The sequence below is a fragment of the Notechis scutatus genome, chromosome 11 (genome assembly GCF_049901735.1).
Source record: "Notechis scutatus isolate UNSWTSFEM ecotype Mainland chromosome 11, rNotScu1.2, whole genome shotgun sequence".
Lineage (NCBI taxonomy): Eukaryota > Metazoa > Chordata > Lepidosauria > Squamata > Elapidae > Notechis > Notechis scutatus.
The window spans coordinates 3814853-3833373 of NC_142019.1; the positions used below are offsets into that span (position 1 = coordinate 3814853).

At 41.1% G+C, this 18521-nt stretch overlaps 1 protein-coding gene across 5 annotated transcripts in view; it reads right to left on the reverse strand.

The window, feature by feature from the left end:
• The window catches only part of CTXND1 (cortexin domain containing 1), a 413279-nt gene that overhangs the window by 18344 nt on the left and 376414 nt on the right, over positions 1-18521 (reverse strand). For 2 of the 5 annotated variants that reach the window (XM_087972641.1, XM_087972640.1), the window contains exon 1: positions 13184-13716. The exons of 1 other annotated variant lie outside the window; for it this stretch is intronic. The gene's annotated coding sequence lies outside the window, so the exon portion shown is untranslated. Of the gene's footprint in view, positions 1-13183; positions 13717-18521 lie in introns of those variants that run through there. 2 more of the 5 variants (XM_087972638.1, XM_087972639.1) reach the window with 1 other exon arrangement.

Here is an 18521-nt window from a genome sequence, read left to right on the forward strand (position 1 = left end):
CAGCCAATTTTACTGGGCACTGTGGCATCCAAATAAGCTTGCATGAGTGTTTGCAAGCAAGACTAAAAAGTTGTTTTCTTTTGCATTTTGTTGCATATGTGAATACTTCTATTAAATATGAAGTTAAACAAGTTGAAAAGGCAGGGGAGAGAATTTTGAGGTCCAAAAGGATGCTATGGGAAATAGCAGGTATAACAACATGGAAAGTCTCATAAAAGTGTGCATGTTGGTTTTGAGCTACTTTAGTTTTACTAGGCAAAACTATTTTCCTGATTCATAGGAACATTGCTATTAATGGGACACGTGTTACTGTTCTGTAGTGAATGAAGAAAAGCTGGCATGTAGGTAGGGAGATTAATTATAACAATATCTGAAAAGATGCAATGTGTTTTTTTGGTACAGATAATTTGCACACGATTTTATATTTTTACAGTTTTATAACTTATACTGGTAGTTCCACTATTTATCAACATGATTGCAGCATTTATAACTTTACACATACACAACATGCATATGTGTTCTATTTGTGAATACTAACATCTGCAGCATTTGTTTCTGTTCCCTTTGTTCAAAACACCCTGTTTTTCTTAGGCGAGTTTCTAAATAATTCCTTCCAATATCCTCTTCCTTTGGTTGCATCCTAATCATTTAATCACTTTTGTTTTTAATTCCATTTGTTTTACTGGAAGCTTCATGTTCTCTTTATCCAGTTCCAAAGCATTTTTTAAAAAACATTTCCAGCAACATTTTATCTGCTGCTTTTGATCTCGATTGTTCTTGTTAATGTTGATTACCTACTTAATATTAGTATTGTGTTTGCAGGTGGGAATACTTAACACGAGATGTTTCCCATTGTCAGAGTATTTATATAATTTATTTTGTTATCCCTCTTCCTTTTCTCTGTCAATCACTTGTATGGAGATTGTTGGTTTATGATTGGTAAAATTGAAGGAGTATGGTCCCATGTAGAAATATTGAAGGCGCATGCTCCCATGTACTTTTTTTCCCCTTTCCCTTGAATGTTTCCTATGAAAGTTTTTGGTAGGCAATTCCAGCCTCTTATCATCTTAGTGTGGAGTGAACAAATTAAAATAAAATTAAAATTTTTGGACGCTAAGTAGATGCAATGCAATGCTTTGCAAGCTGCAAACAACTGCACTAAGTTTGAAGGGAGCAGATTACTAAGAATTGTTCTGGCCTCATTCACTGAGCTTTTCCATATCCCAGTCACATATACTAGATGTGCACACAAATATACACATGGAATACTTATGCATGCATGCATGCACGTGTGCATTTTAAAATTATGATGAAAAGAATGTGATTTTTTTTCTAGGTTTTTTTAAAAGGGAAGAACTTATTTATAAGTTCCCAAATGTGTTTCATAAACTTGAGGGAATTGGTTAAAAAAAGGAAAGCAATTAAACTGAAACATGACCTCTTTCTTCTCTGTCAAGGTTATTGGCACATGCAATGAACAGCCGAGTGGGGATTGTTCTGGGTTCTGTGTGCCTTCAGGCATCCTTGTCTGAGCCAATGTTTTTGCTCTGTAGTTTGTCAGAGGATATGTCAACATCATCCATCCTACACTCCGGTCGAAGGGGTTCTGGTTAGTTTTACAAGCAAATTTGTGTTGGTAAGCTAGTCACACACAGAAGTGAAAGCGAAGAGTACCTGTTTATGCAACAGTGCTTTTGGTTATTTACTTTTTACTCAACTACAAGAGTTAAGAGTTTGGATCACAACTTAGACTGTACTTAGAATAGAGTCTCAAAAAGTTTGATAAAATCTTTGTTGTGGGGAAAAAGAAAAATTGAAGAGAGTTCAAATCCTATCACAGATTTGATCCTTGAATTAAGTAGCAAGATTGTTAGAAGTAAAAGGAAGGAATATAGAGTTGGTTTGTTTGACCAGAGTTAAAATAAGACATGTTTCTATAAAGCTCTGGTAAACCTTTATGGGCTTTTTGCTGATATCAGGAGTGGAAAGTTGATGTTTTGCATATAAATATAGATAAGGGGTGGGTTCAGGGAAGAAGAGAGATTTGTAACCATTTGGGGGGGGGGGGGGGTAAAGAAATATGAAGTTTGTTTATATTTGTTGTGACAAAGATTAGAAGTAGTTTCATTATGTATTTCCCTTCTTTTTATGTACTTTCTTTCCACTTTTTATTCTTTATCTCTTATTTCTCCTTTCTCTAAGTATATTTGCTTTATTAATGTAATTAAAATTGTTCTTTCCTGCTTTCTGTTTTACTTTTTTCTTTCCTTGAAGCTTTTGTTCTTTCTATGGCTGCATCCCCTATCCCCTTGATAAGGAGCCATAGAGCAACACAAGAGGAAAAACTAAAACATTCTGGGGTAAGAGGAAGACTGAAAGTTACAAAGAAGGAAAGAAATGAACTAAAACGCAAAATACCTGGAAGATGATGAGTAGGGCATTTTCAATAGCAATGGAAAGCAGGGTAACAACTTGTAAAAAATATACATGCACCGGCACATTTTTTAAAATAGATTAACAGAGTTGGAAGGGACCTTGTAGTTCATCTAGTCCAACCCCTGCCCCAAGCGGGAGACCCTACACCATTTCTGACAAATGTGTGCAGACAGATACATAGATAGATACGCAATGTCTATCTCTACAGCAGATTCCTTTGTGAGTATTTCTTGCCAATTGATCTGTAATGGTCAGCTGCCTGGTGTTTACAAGCTACAGGTTCAAGATGTTCTCCCATTTTCCCTGGAAACATCTGCTGGGCTCTTTGACTTGTGCTCCAGGCTGATTCCCAGGTTTATGGCTGTCAGGTCTAATTCAGTCTTTCACTTTTAATTGGGTTCCAAGGTTAGCTGTCTAAGGAAGCAGCTGTCAAATTAATGTATGCTGTGACCTACTCTTGGAGCAGTGGACTGAAGTATTCAATGTCCTGGAAGAGGTGCAAGTTTAAGATAAAAGGCTGGAGGGGCATATCTATCCATCCTTCCTCTGCATTGAGTTCGAGTCAATTCTTGGTAGCTATTGCTATGAACATGTAGCAGCCCTCTTCCCTTGCTTAAACTGAAGAGTGTTCTGGAGCTTTTCCTAATCATTTCTGAATTTTATTATCTTGAATAGCTAAGTATCACCTGCAAATATAACCACTGTTTACTGCCTGTCTTTAAATCAAGATCATCCATGAACAAATAAAACAAGGACAATGGATCCTTGAGAAATACTACTTATGAATGATGTTGTAAGATCCAATCTGGGTTGGTCTCCTGGACCAAAGGTTTAATCTTTTGAGCTTTCAAACTCATGCTGGAGCCCATCTTCAGGGAAATTCTCTTTGCAGAATTTGGGCTATCCGAGTTATATTGATGTGGTGCCTTCTTATTAGCTGATTGGTATGTTGATGGCTGGCAATTGGCTGTTGTTTCCTTGTGCTGCCAAGCCCTCTGCTCCTAAGTACTTGATAAAAGATAGAGGTAAAGGTTCCCCTGGCACAAACGTGCTAGTCATATCCAGCAGTGCTCATCTCCATTACAAAGCTGAAGAGCCAGCGCTGTCTGAAGACGTCTCCGTGGTCATGTGGCCGTCATGACTTAATGCCAAAGGTGCATGGAATGCTGTTACCTTCCCACCAAAGTAGTCCTTGTTTTTCTACTTGCATTTTTACATGCTTTCAACTGCTAGGTTGGCAGAAGATGAGACAAATAATGGGAGCTCACTCCGTTACACGGTTAGAATTGCGGACCTTTCTGATCAACAAGCTCAGCGTCTTAGCCACTGAGCCACCATGTCCCTCCAAGCGAGTGGTAAATCAGCACTTCGGTTAACTGAGAAGGGGCCGGTTTCCTGGGCTTCAATAATTTCCCTGGCTATCTTTGAACCTGCTCGGCCAACAATCTTAGTAGCTGTGAAATTACATGTGTGCCCTTGTTCATTGCAATGTGAGGCTACCAATGAGTTCAGGTCTCCTCAACTGACCACTCCCTTGTATTCTTGCAACCTGGGGGTTAACCTTCCTCCACGTTTGTCCTACATAGTCGCAGAATAAATACGCATCACATAAATACAAGTTACAGAATAGCCCAAAGCACACGTATTCCAGTAGAGAGAAGTTCTTCAACGATGGGATCCAGCATGAATCCAAAAGCTCCAAAGACTAAACTTCTGGTCACAGTGGACTAACCCAGATTTGATCTTGCAACTTATTTCTCTTCTTGAGGAAGCATCCTGGTTGAGCCACTGGTTCATCCTCCTGAACTGTGTTGGACTGTCTCTTTAACACGCCATTTTTGGAGAAGTTGAGCCAATTATTCAAGAAGGGTTCCAAGCTATTTGGAGGCAGGAGGAATGACTCACACAAGGACATAAATGCATCTTCTCTGGTGTTATCAATTAATGGGGGAAGATTAAGTCATATATCACCTGGAAAGGGGAATTGAAAATAAGCTCTAGTTATTAATAGTCTCCCACCGTGCCCTTTGAATAGTTCCTCCAATATGGGGGCTCTTGCTATGTACACCAGCTGCCAGGAGACGCAAAATGATGCATATTTTCACTGGCAAGAGAACTGGTAAGAAAATTGGCTGGTGATTTAGAATCAGAAGACGCTGCCTTTTATCTTTCCCAATGACTTGTCTGTCTAGCTCAGTGTTTTTCAACATTTGGCATTTTTAAGTTACATAGACCAGGGGTCTCCATCCTTGGCAGCTTTAAGGCACGCTGGCTGGGGAATTCTGAGAGTTGAAATCCAAGCATCTTAAAGGTGTCATGGTTGAGAACCACTGCCTAGTCTAATCTAACTGGACTGGGAGCAACTCTTGAGTCAATAAAACAAATAAATGTTATGAGTGACTTAGTTCTTTTAACAATAGCTGGATGAAACCAAGGCCAAAAGAAATTAAAACTTTATTTTGACATTCAAGACTAGTATAAGAATCAATGCCAAGTAGAATGTAGTGAAACAGTAGAAGATCCCTCATAGTTTGAGTAGTTATATAGTGAAATTCTCGTCTTTGAATTTATGGATTCTTCTCTGTTGCCTGTACTAAAACAGATAGATAGTCATCTGGAATTCAGATAATAAGGTTGTGCCCATGGAGGTGGCTTATATCTCCTAGAATTTCAACCAATTGATTGGGTATTTTTAGTTTGAAGGGAAGAGGGGGCTAGACTGGGAGAGGGCTTCAAAATTCCACTTCAATGTTTTAGTGGGAAGAGCAAACATAGCAAGGAAGAATCATGACTAAATGCCTTGTTTAGCAAACTAACAAGGGTCGGCATTAGTGGTGGGATTCAAATTTTTTTACCAGTGGTTCTGTGGACGTGGCTTGGTGGGCGTGGCATGGCTTAGTGGGCCTCAACCTGGATATGGATTGTATCAGTGGTGGGATTCAAAAATTTTTAGTACCAGTTCTGTGGGCATGGCATGGCTTGGTGGGCATGGCTTGGTGGGCATGGCAGGGGAAGGTTACTGCAAAATCCCATTCCCTCCCCACCCTACTAACCTGCTTTCCAGCTCCGTTCTCCTGTGCAGGGCAACTAAAGAAGACCCAGCCGATCAGCTGGGACTTGGGAGGCAAAGAATAGATGGGGGCAGGGCCAGTCAGAGGTGGGATTTGCCGCTTCCCTGAACTATTCAACATTTCCGCTATCGGTTCTCCAGAACTGGTCAGAACCTGCTGAATATCACCTCTGCTTGGCATCAGGATAAACTACTTGGGCAGCAAGGTAGTCAAAGCATAAGAGAGCCAGTTTGTTTTAGGGGTTAAGATGCCAGTTTAGAAAGAGGAGATTATGAGTTCTAATCCTGTCTTAGGCACGAAAGCCAGCTGGTTGACTTTGGCCAATCACCAGGAGACTGGAAGTTCTACTCCTACCGTAGTTATAAAAGCCAACTGGGTGACCTTGAGCCAGAAACACTCTCTCAGCCCAACCAACCTCAGAGGGCAGTCGTTGTAGGGAAAAGAGGAAAGTGTGTTGGATACGTTCACTCACTGCCTAGAGTTATTTGTAAAAACAATAAAGGCAAGATACAAATAAAATAAATGCAATGCTAAAGCTAGAGATAAACTTTGGCCCTACAGATTTCTCTCCCCGCCCCATCTCCCCCATGGATCCTTTCTCGTTAAAGGAGGCTTGGTTTTCCCCACCCTGTTTTTTTAATGAGATGATGTCAGCCAGGCCTTCTCTGCTAGCAGCAACCGGCAATCAGATTCTGCTGATGCCACTCTAAACTGCCAAAAGATGCTGCTGAACAAATAAAGAACAGCTGTAAAATTTTGGCTTAGAAACCAAATTTATCTTCCTACACTGATGGCACATTAATAACGCTATCAGTATTTAACTTTTTGCTCTGCAAGTCCTGGATTTAAAGTGGGAAGGTGGGAAAGCATGCATGCTTCTGGGATGGATGGATGGATGGATGGATGGATGGATGGATGGATAGATAGATAGATAGATAGATAGATAGATAGATAGATAGATAGATAGATAGATAGATAGATAGATAGATAGATAGATAGATAGATAGATAGATAGATAGATAGATAGATAGATAGATAGATAGATAGATAGATAGATAGATAGATAGATAGATAGATAGATAGACAGATAGATGATAGATAGATAGACAGACATGATAGGTAGGTAGGTAGATGTAAGTGGGTGGATGGATAGATGGATGGATGGAAGGAGGGATGGAGGTAGATGTAGGTAGGTAGGTAGGTGGGTGGGTGGGATGGATAGATAGATAGATAGATAGATAGATAGATAGATAGATAGATAGATAGATAGATAGATAGATAGATGTAGGTAGGTAGAGGTAGGTAGGTAGAGGTAGGTAGGTGGATCGATAGATAGAGGTAGATAGGTAGATGTAGGCAGACAAACAGACAGATAGATACCATAAAAGAAAGAAATAAGGTAAAATGAAGCTAAAAAATCAACTTAGTTCCTTTACCTTCCACAATTGTATGTTATTTCTGGTTGTTTTTATTCGCCTGACTAGACAAATACGGACAAAACCCCTTGGAAACTTGGTGGAATGAAACATGCATGGAGAATACATTTTTAATTTAAAATTCTGCCCTCTTCTTGGAGGACAAGAAGGCAGAGATGGCACAGGTCCATGTCATAAATGCTTCCTTGTTTCATTTTGCAAGAGTTTCTTTTGAAAAAGTCAATGTCCAGTGATAAAGCAACCTCTTGATTGGAATCAATCTAAAATACTAATACTTAGTGCTTAATAAACACCGTGTTGTCTGGGTATTTAATGTGCTTAATAATACAGATTTACATTCTTAATCTCCACCCCTTTTTTCCAACCATTGGTAAAATAGATTTCATGTTTGATAATATTCCACATCTTCTTTCTGTTTAATTTTCAATGAAAATCTATCCATTTCTGCACAATTTAGTATCTTTCTATCTTTTCATCTTGTGGTATATCCTCATTTTTCTAGGATTGTGCGAATATAATCCTCCTTGCTGTTAAGACATGTAATATTAAGTACATACTTTTCTTATCATTTTTTTCTGATATTATACCTAATAAAAACAATTCAGGTTTAAAATCTATATGTTTCCCTATCATCTTTTCTAGCCACCTATGTATTTTTGCCCAAATTTTTTTTTTTTTGTCTTTGTGCAAGTAGGACTCTTAATAATCGGTGTAAAAAAGCAACAGGGTTGGGACAGAGCAAATAAATGGACAGAGAAACCCTGCATTTCAAAAATCTACCTTGAGTTAGAGATGAAGGGATTGATCAGTGGGGTGGGTGATTAAGGTTGGGTTATACTTAGCGTTCAAGGACCAAAACGAAAAAACTGTTTTTCCAGCTGGAAAAACACAGAAGCACTGTAGCAAATCTCATTTCTACCCAGGCTAAAGCATATCATCTTTTTGTCTTGTAGAAAACAGAAATAAATACTACAGGCTCTGGAGCAGTCAACCTGAAGAGTAACTGTAGGTGGTGCATTAGATAACAGTCACTGAAAACGAGCAGGATAAAATTACCTAGTGGTTAAAAGGATTTAAACCCAAGATATCAAATGAATTCAGTTGTAAACGCCTTTTCCCGTTTTTGTTCCTTTATGCTATTTTTTTCCCTATATGAATGGATGTGTTATCCTATCATGGCTATGGATGTGTCCGTGAAGATTCTCAATCATCCAGGTAAATTTGTCTGAAGATTGAGTCATGGCAACTGGATTTATTAGATTAGATTAGATTAACAGAGTTGAAAGGGACTTGTAGGTCATCTAATCCAACTCCCCACCCAAGCAGGAGACCCTACACCATTTCTGACAAATGGCAGTCCAATCTCTTCTTGAAAGCCTCCAGTGATGAAGCTCCCACAACTTCTGAAGGCAACTTCTGTTCCATGGGTTGATTGTCAGAAAGTTTCTTCTTATTTCCAGGTTGACTCTGTCCTTGTTCAGTTTCCATCCATTGTTCCTTGTCTGGATTTCAGGTGCTTTGGAAAATAGCCTGACCCCTTCCTCCTCTCTGTGGCAGCCCCTCAAATAATGGAAGACTGCTATCCTGCCTCCCCTGGTCCTTCTCTTCCCTAGATTAGCCAGGCCCAGTTCCTGCAACTGTTCATCATATGTTTTAGTCTCCAGTCCCCTAATCATCCTGGCTGCTCTTCTCTGCACTTTTTCTAGAGTCTCAACAACTTTTTTATAGTGTGGTGACCAAAACTGGATGCAGTATTCTAGGTGTGGTCTTACAAAGGCTTTATAGAGTGGTATTAATACCTCCCTTGATCTTGAGTATATCACTCTGTTAATGCAATTTAGGATTGCATTGGCTTTTTTGGCTGCCGCTGCACACTGTTGGCTCATATTTAATTGGTTGTCCACTAAGACTCCAAGATCCCTCTCCCAGTTACTGCTATTAAGCCTAGTTTCACCCAGTCTATGTGTGTACTTTTGGTTTTTCTTGCCTAAATGTAATACTTTACTTTTCCCTACATTAAATTTCATTTTGTTAGATAGGGCTTATGACTCAACCTTCAAACTACAGAAGTGGGGTGCCATTATCTATATCCAGGGTAGGCGGTGTGTGTGTGTGTGTGTGTATGTGTGTGTTTGGCTTCACAATTTAACAGCCCTACATTCCTGGTACCCTCCTATCCAAATATTAATGAGGGTCAGTCCTGCTTAGCTTTTCCAGATCAGCCACGGTTGGTTAAGCACTGTTCTTAGCTCAGCATTTTCATTGTCTGTGAATGCTTTAAAATTGGACTGTATAGAATGGAGTTTATTACTACGGTGTCCTTGCAGTTATACTAAACTGTGCGTTTTCCATGCTGTAGGACCAGTCCTGACCAAGTTTTTTTCCCCTCAACCAGCCACTCCAGATTGATTGAGGAATCAGGAGGGACCCATATGACTGCCTGCTCTACTCTTGATTATTCTTTATACCAGATATTTCCTTTGACTTCTTTGTGATAATTCAATGTTTGCTCTGAAATCTCATTTGCAGGCTAATTCATAATATAAGCTACTTTGCAAATTAGGGAGAAAAGGGAATTAAAGAACCTACCTCCCTGGGATTATTATTTGCAATAGAAGAGAATGTATGTAACTCGGGGTTAAACTGTAGAATCCTTGATGTTTTTTGAGCTTCATTGTTTGATTGCAGATGTCTCATTACCAGGCTAGGAAGCAATATCAGTGTTAGTGAGTATGGGGCTTGCTCCCTTTAGCTTTTCAGTGTTGTAAAGATTATTGTTTTCTCCTTGGTATTTCTTTGATTAGGGTATTATTTTCTGCTTGGCAGTTTGTCTCACTAGCACTGATGATGTTACCTAGTTGGGTAATGAAATGTCTGCAAGCAAATGTCTAAGGAGATTCTCAGTCATCCAGGTCATGATTGTCCCCAAGGTGCTTTTGCAAGCCTTTTTTCTTTTCTTTTATGAGCCGTGGTGGTGCAGTGGTTAGAAAGCAGTATTGCAGGCAAACTCTGCCGACTGTCAGGAGTCCGATCCCGACTGGCTCATGGTTGACTCAGCCTTTCATCCTTCCGAGGTTGGTAAAATGAAGATCCAGATTGTTGGGGGGCAAACTGCTTAGAGAGAGCTGTAAAGCATTGTGAAATGGTATATCAGTGTTATTACTAGTGCTTTTGAAAAAGCTCTTTTGGATCTGCAAGCAAATCACCAAGCTCAGAGATCCCCAAGGACTCTGTGATTACTTAAAAAAAAAAATCCTCAACTTTCTTACCCATGATCTTTCATTTTAAAAAAAACTGTACTTTTTTCTTGCCATCTTATTAAGTTGTGCAAAGAAGCTACGGGGCACTGTTAGTAGCATTTCTCAGGCCCTCCAGCAAATGCAGTTGTGGCTTCTTTTCTGGGGGACCAAGGGGAAGAGTTCCAGAGCTCCATTTCTTCATTTTTCCTCCTCCTTTCCACGGACCACTGAACACGTGCAACATTTCAACTCAAGAGAATTAGATTTAGGAAATCCAAGACATCTCTCGAGATCTCTGAAGGTCACAATTAGCAATCCCGTCTCTACTCTCTCCTTAATTCCTTTTCTTACAGGGGAATTAATAATTGATAATAATGAATGATCCCTCTGAGCAGAACTACAGTTTTCATTTAGAAAATGGAAAGGGCATCGGGTTTAGTTATTTATTTATTAGTCACATTTATGTGGCTGCCCATCTTGCACAAAGTATCTCTTTGAGCTCTTCTTTAGGGGAAACTTTTCCATCAGCTCCACTGGTTCGTTTGCAGCCCTTAATTGCTTCTCCAAGGCTTAAGAATGCCTGTTTATGGATGCTAGAAAAATAGACTAATGAGTATAACCATTGAAAAAGGGACACAATGATAACTGTGTTTCCTCTGTGCCTTAATCAGCAGCTGAAGGGTAGCTAAAACTAAAGCTCCCAAGAAGCTCCAGAGGTTTGTAAAATCAGCAAAAATTCCTGAATATTTAGTACCAAAACAGGAAAGAGGAGTGGGGAAGCAGGGGTGGGATTCTACCAGTTCGCACCTATTCACTAGAACCGGTTGTTAACATTCTAAACAGTTCATAGAACTGGTTGTTAGAAGAAATTACTGGCCTAATCCTGTAAGGAAGGCAGGAAGGAAACATTCTGGTGTTGCTTACAGAAACTGCCTCTCTGTTAACCCTTATTATGTTCTTTGCAGGACTAGACTTCCTGTCTCAGGAATGTCTCTGGAGTTTTTTTCCCCCCCCTTTGCTGGTACTTTGCTTGTGTGGAGTTACAGTGTTCAATTCAAAGTTACAATGGCACTGAAAAAAATGACCTATGACCATTTTTCACACTTGAGACTGTTGCAGAATCCCCACAGTCATGAGAGGCCAGGCGAGGAGATACGTGCCTCGATGTGAGTGATGTTGAGTTGGCCACACCCAGCCAATAATATGACCACCAAGCCATGTCCACCCAGTCACATGACCACCAAGCCATGCCCGCCACCAAAGCCACACCCACAGAACCAGGTATTAAAATTTTTGAATCCCACCCCTGGGGGGAAGGATGTACAGCTGCCATATCTCACACAGGCATACAGCATACTAAGCCAAAACCAAATTGGAAGGTTTTAAGAAGAGAAATTTCCTGACAGTTAGAACCATTGGAACAACTTGTCTCCAAAAGTTGTGAATCCTCCAACACTGGAAGTTTTTAAGAAGAGATTGGACAACCATTTGTCTGAAGTGGTGTAAGGTTTCCTGCCTAAGCAGGGGGTTGGACTAGAAGACCTCCAAGGTCCCTTCCAACTCTGTTATTCTATTCTAAACACTCCACAATCAAACTGCTTAACTACCATAATAGGTCACAGTCATAACTTAACTAATAGGTTACTACAATTTAGCTGAAGAAGCCCTTACTGTGGCCTTCTTTGAAACTTTGTCTGTTAGTAGCATACATGGGAAGACATCACCTGCAGTCAGCAGAAACTTTTCTGATTTTTTTTCCAACCTAGAAAAAAATCTTACCTCCATTAAAAAAACACCTCAGCATATATAATTATTTTCAAGTCATCTTCAATTGATCCATGCTTGCTGTTTGGAGCAAACACTGCTTAATCCAATAATATATCTATCCATTATATAAAAGTGCAAGGCTGAGCTATACAGCTCTAAACAAGTTTTAAAGAATCTTTCCAAAAATAAATGGAGAGAGAAGGGGAGCAGGAGAGGAGGAGAAAGAGCACATAACCTGCGTCTTTCATATGCAAACCATAATTATCCCTAAAATTATGCTTTGATCCATATTCTGAGGAGAAAATGTAATATATCCTGCAGTTGTGACAAATCATCTTGAGAGATCAATGGCAGTCATGATTCCTGCCCCCCCCATTAAATTAGAGGTGGCACTCTGAAGTCTAAACCTTTTTAAAAACATAAACTTGAAAATAATGCAGCTTGACTAAATCTGAATCTCAGAGCTTTGGCAGATTAAAGATTTCTATCAGGGCCACAAACAAAAGTTCATTATGATTTGGCAAAACAGATTTAAAAAAACCAAAAAAAAAAAACCACCCCAATCTCTTGTCTCTGTGAGAAATCCACCATGCACTACTAAGGAACATTGCTAAATCCAGAGCAAAAAATACTATCCAGAGAATTATTTCTCAATCAGTGGATCAATTGTTCCTGTGCCAAGCCTGTATTTGATATGCAAATATTCCTGTCCTCTTTGATGCTGAAGGAACTCGTCCTTTGCTCCATTACAAACTTCAAATCACAGCGATTCATCCCTCAAAGGAAACCTTGCCGAGCCACTTCTGAATATTGACTCCTGCCTACATGTGCGCACCCCCCACACCCCCAAACACAGACATACACAATTTGTGGAACTAGGGAAGAGAGAGTGTGTCTTTAAGCAGAATGCTCCTGCAATCCAGTGCCTTAAGTAGAACACAGGAAATCTGGATTCCTCCGTCGGTCCTGACATAAAACAGAGGATTTCAGCCTCGCCTCACCACGGTTTCCTTCTAGTTGGGCGGCCCTCCCCGCCCTCCTCCCCAAAGTCGAAAAGTCTGTGCGAGCAGCCTTAAGTCCTCGCCACACAGTTTTGCAGTGGAGGGATTTGCCCGCCTGTCTGAAACGCCACAGCGCCGGTGAACAAGTCCTTCGCAGACAGGGAAGCAGCCTTCCCTCCAGAAACAATTGGAGGGAGGGGGGAGAGAGAAAAACAAACATAAGAGTTACCAACCTATCACAACTTGTTCATTCCAGCAGTACCAAAACAGCCACCCTCCCCTGCGATGCGTCGACGCGAGGTACGGTCTCTCGGAGCATCCTGGCTTAGCGGTTCTGAAATTTCTCCGGCTGCTTCCCAAACCCCCGGAGGACCAATGAGAGATTCCTCTCTGGTCCTGACACCAGTCTGAGGGCTGGGGAGGGGGGGGGAATGGACTCTTTGCTCCCACCGTGCAGCTGAGCTTCCCCCCAGTTCCTAAATCATCGCAGGGCAGTGTGTTTCTGCTGCAAGATTGGGGATGACTTGCTGCATTGGTTTTTCCACCCTGCCTGTGCTTGAGAGCTTACACCTGCTAGTTCCAGCCAGAAGGCTCCCCTCCTCCTTTCCTTCTCCTACAGCACAATTGGAGTATCTGCAGCACCCCGAGAATCACCGGGCTGCCATTGTCCCTGGATCTTTTCTGCCTGCAGTCCCTGGTTTGCCCTAGATGCTGACTCTGGGGTTTGCAAAGCCACCCACCCACTTTTCCCAGCCCTGCGAAAAGGGAGTAGAGGAGTCTCTTTGGCACCTCTCCACCGACACGGTTCCTGAACTCACTGGAACAAAAACCCTTGAGCTGGACTTAAAATTGCCTATTGCTTCCTGCTCGCCTTCCTGTAATCTGCAGCCAGCCACAGGGAGCCCAACTGGCTTTCATTGTGGAAAATCCCTTTGTGGAGGGGGAAAGGAAGAGAAGCAGCCAAAGGGGCTTCTTATCAGGCTGCTGGTGGTGGTGGGAGAGCGATATACCACCCCAGCATTGAGGAGCAGTCTCAAAAGAATGAAAAGAACAATCCCCACCAGAGGCCCCTATGAGTGAAAAATGCACTGGGATGCATCGCTCGTATTTTCAAAGACAAATAGTTGAAACATTTCTTGAAGAGTGAATGCATGTAGATTCATGCTGCAAACCAGTGGAGTCAATTTATATTTAAATTACACTGTGGATGATAATATCAACAGACCCCCCACATCCTGGACATAAACTGTTTCAACTGCTCCCATCAAACAATGCTGTAAGAGCACTGCACACCAGAACAACTAGACACAAGGACATTTTTCCCCCCCGAACATCATTACTCTGCTAAACAAATAATTCCCTCAACACTGTCCAACTATTTACTATTACTATTAATCTTTTCATTGTTCCTATCACCCATCTCCTCCCATACGGACTGTATGACTGTAACTTTGTCGCTTGTATCCTTACGATTTATATTGACTGTTTCCTAGTATGATTTGATTGCTTATTGTACCCTATGACTATTATTCAGTGTTGTACCTGATGATTCTTGACTTTTTATGAATGTATCTTTTATTTTATGTACACTGAGAGCACATGCACCAAGACAAATTCTTTGTGTGTCCAATCTCACTTGGCCAATAAAGAATTCTATTCTATTAACTTAGAAATCTGTTAGATGGAACAATGGTTGATAAGCATATTTTAATTCATATAGCTGGGAGTGGGTCCCAATCTTTGATCTGCATATTATATATAATTATAATGTGTGTCTTAGTGTATGTCCCTACAGGCGTGTAAACACACACACCTGCAATTACAAAAATGCTCACCCTTTATAGCAATGGCACTTAGACGTATATACTGCTTCACAGTGCTTGACAGCTCCCCTTAAGCGGTTTACAGAGTCAGCCCCCAATAAGCTGGGTCCTCATTTTACCCACCTCAGAAGGATGGAAGGCTGAGTCAACCTTGAGCTGGTGAGAATCGAACTGCTGGCAGTTGGCAGAATTAGCCTACAGTACTGCATTCTAATCACTGTGTCACCACAACTCTATACTCATAACTGGGCATGTATACACACACACACACACACGTACACACAAACACATAAAATTATGTTTAATAGTACTTAAATCTTTATTAAGCAATGTTTTTTCATTATTTAAACATTCTCCATGTAGGGCATCATTTAAAGGTGAGCATAAGACACTAGTGAGGCTGCAACCACTGTGACTTCGTGGCTGGACTGACATCAGGAGACCTTGGACTCTTGCACGTCAGTCCCTGCTTGGACTCTGATGGGTGACTATCCCATCAAACTATTGTTTAAAGTTTAAGGTTTAAACTATTGTTTAAGGCACAATTTGGGTTTGGCTAGTCTAGAGAAAAGAAGACTAGGGGTGACATGAGAGCAGTATTCCAGTATTTGAGTGGCTGCCACAAAGAAGAGGGGGAGTCAACCTATTTTTCCAAGTGCTCTAACCCGCCTTTTCTTCTTAACATCTGAATTGCAATGCAACTTTAATTGGCAATAATGATCCTTTCCCTAAGGTAACCATTAATCACCATCTGGGATTGAAGCAGTAGGCTTAGCAATGGAAGGAGCTCTCTTCTCTTCTGGACGAACTGAAAAAAACCCACTGAAATAATGATTGTCAAACGTTTTGTTGATTTGGCTTCTTAGCCCAAATGGTCCAGTTCTGCATTCTAAAAGATGTGCTTGGCTTGCTCTCCCTCTTGAATGGGGAAAAGCTGGTTTCCTGTCTCATCTCTTTCTCCTCTTTTCTTCCTCCTCTATGAGATGACCTCCACATAGCCTCAGTGATGCCCCTTCTGTCAGTTGAGTATTGGTTAGGAAACTCTCCCCAACAATGATGGTAGCTCCAGGGGTTGTGTTTATGTGTTGCATCAGCATTCAGCAACAGAATTCTAGATTAAATGATATTAACAGAGTTGGAAGGGACCTTGTAGGTCATCTAGTTCAACCCCCCACCCAAGCAGGAAACCCTACACTATTTCTGACAAATGGCAGTCCAGTCTCTTCTTGAAAGTCTCAAATGATGAAGGTCCCACAACTTCCGAGGGCAAAAGCTGTTCCATTGGTTGATTGTTCTCACTGTCAAAAAGTTTCTTCTTATTTCCAGGTTGAATCTCTCCTTGTTCAGTTTCCATCCATTATTCCTTGTCTGGCCTTCGGGTGCTTTAGAAAGTAGATTGACCCCCTCCTCTCTGTGGCAGCCCCTCAAATATTGGAAGAGTGCTATCATGTCTCCCCTGGTCTTTCTCTTCCCTAGACTAGCCAAGCCCAGTTCCCAAAAGTTGGAAAATATCTCTCCTAGAGCCAAGAGAGATACTGTGACTTTGAGGTGATAGATGAGGATCTTGAGAACTTGGTGATGGGAGGTACATACTATCTTTCTCCCATGATCTTGGTGGGATAAGGCATAGTTTGCAGCTTCTACAGTCCTCCAGGTTTACAAATGTTACCCAGAAGATGTTGAGTGCTTTGTAATATGAGGGGTCCTTGTTGCTCTGTGCGCTTGGTTGTTTTCTTGCAGATGTTTCATTACCAAAACTAGGTAACATCATCAGTGTTAGAATACAGAGCAAACCCCACTCCCTTCTACCAGTAGCATTGATGATGTTACCTAGTTGGGTAATGAAACGTCTGCAAGAAAACAACCAAGCACACAGACCACCAAGGACCTCTCATTTCAACCTTGAGTTACAAATAGAGGTAGTCCTCGTCTTATGAGCACAATTGAGCCCCGGATTTATATTGCTAGGTGAGATGTTTGTAAAGTGACCGTTGCCCCATTTTATGAACTTTCTTGCCACAGTTGTTTAGCGAATCCCTGCACTTGATAAGTTAGTAACCCAGTTGTTAAGTGAATCTGGCTTCCCCATTGAGTTTGCTTGTCAGAAAAGGGGATTCCCATGACCTTTGGACACAACAATGGTCATAAGTATGAACCCATTGCCAAGCATCTGCATTTTGATCACAGGAGCATAGAGGATGCTACAAAGGCCGTAAGGGTGAAAAACGGTCATAAGTCACTTTTTTTAGTGCCGTAACTTTGAACAGTCGCTAAATGAACTGTTGTAAGTCAAGGGCTATCTGTATTCTCCTTTATTGCCTTTGCAGTGTTTCTCAACTGCAGAATTCTCCGTTTCAGGATACAGCATGCTGGACTCAGCTGGCTGCATTATCAGCATGTGGCTCAAAAGGAAATAATCCATGGCAAAAATTTTATGTTGCTGTTAGTTCAAGGTTATGTTAAACTGAGCTAAGGAACGTTCTCCATCTTCCTTACGAAAGAGCTTTTTGGCTGTGAGCCATAGAGATATTTGCTAGCGGTTGAGTCAATTTATAGAGAAACAGTGGAAATAGTGTGTATATGGTCAGCAGTATTGTTTTTAAAATTTGCACAAATGCTTTGTAGCTAATAGGTTTTATAGGGTGTTTATTGTTTCATGGAGCAGATAGAAAGTAGCAGAAAGTTGCAGTACATTTACAATGTATTTTTAAGAAGAGATTAGATAACCCTTTGTCTGAAGTGGTGTAGGGTTTCCTGTCTAAGCAGGGGGTTGGACTAGAAGACCTCCAAGGTCCCAACTCTGCTATTCTATACATGGCTTTCTCACCCTTATTGAATCATTGTGAAATGGAGTGGGAGTCATCATTTCTCTATATTTCTAAATTAGCACATGGGGATAGTTTGCACGATTCCCCACTGGGAGATTGTGGGAATTGAAAACAACACAAGGATCAATCAAATACCTTGCCGAATTTCAATTTCTTATCATTTTACACAGAATAATAGAGCTGGAAGGGACCTTGGAGGTCTTCTAGTCCAACCCCCTGCTCAACCAGGAGACCCTACATCATTTCAGACAGGTGGCTGTCCAGTCTTTTCTTAAAAACCTCCAGTGATGAAAGGTGTTTTTTTTCCCAAGAAGCAACTGGACTTCCTGGTTTTTCTTGGAAGATGTTTCGCTTCTCATCCAAGAAGCTTCTTCAGCTCTTCTTGGATGAGAAGCGAGACGTCTTCAAAGACAAAACCCAGAAAGTCCAATTGCCTCTTGGAAAAAAACACCTTTGGGACAACCATGAGCTGGATGACTGAGAATCTCCACAGTCACCTCCAGCGATGATGAAACACCTACAACTTCTGGAGGCAAGTTGTTCCACTGGATCATTGTTCTCACTGTCGGGGAATTTCTCCTTAATTACAGGTTGCTTCTCTCCTTGATTCGTTTCCATCCCTTGCTTCTTGTCCTGCCTTCTGGTGCTTTGGAGAATAGGTTGACACCCCCTCTTCTTTGTGGCAGGGGGTTGCCAATTGAAATCCCACCTTAAAAGCCAAGACTGTTGAGAAATGGGAAGGTAGATTCAACACAGCTTTAGTGCTTAATCCAGTACTATGACAGAAAGGCAATTCCGTTTCAGTGGATCATTTTTCCGCAGTGGAAAAGCTGTTTCTTTCTACCTGAAGTCAAGTACATCAACAGAGTCCTTAGCAATTATATTGTCGAAGTCTTTTCCTTTCCTGCATCCAGTCTAAC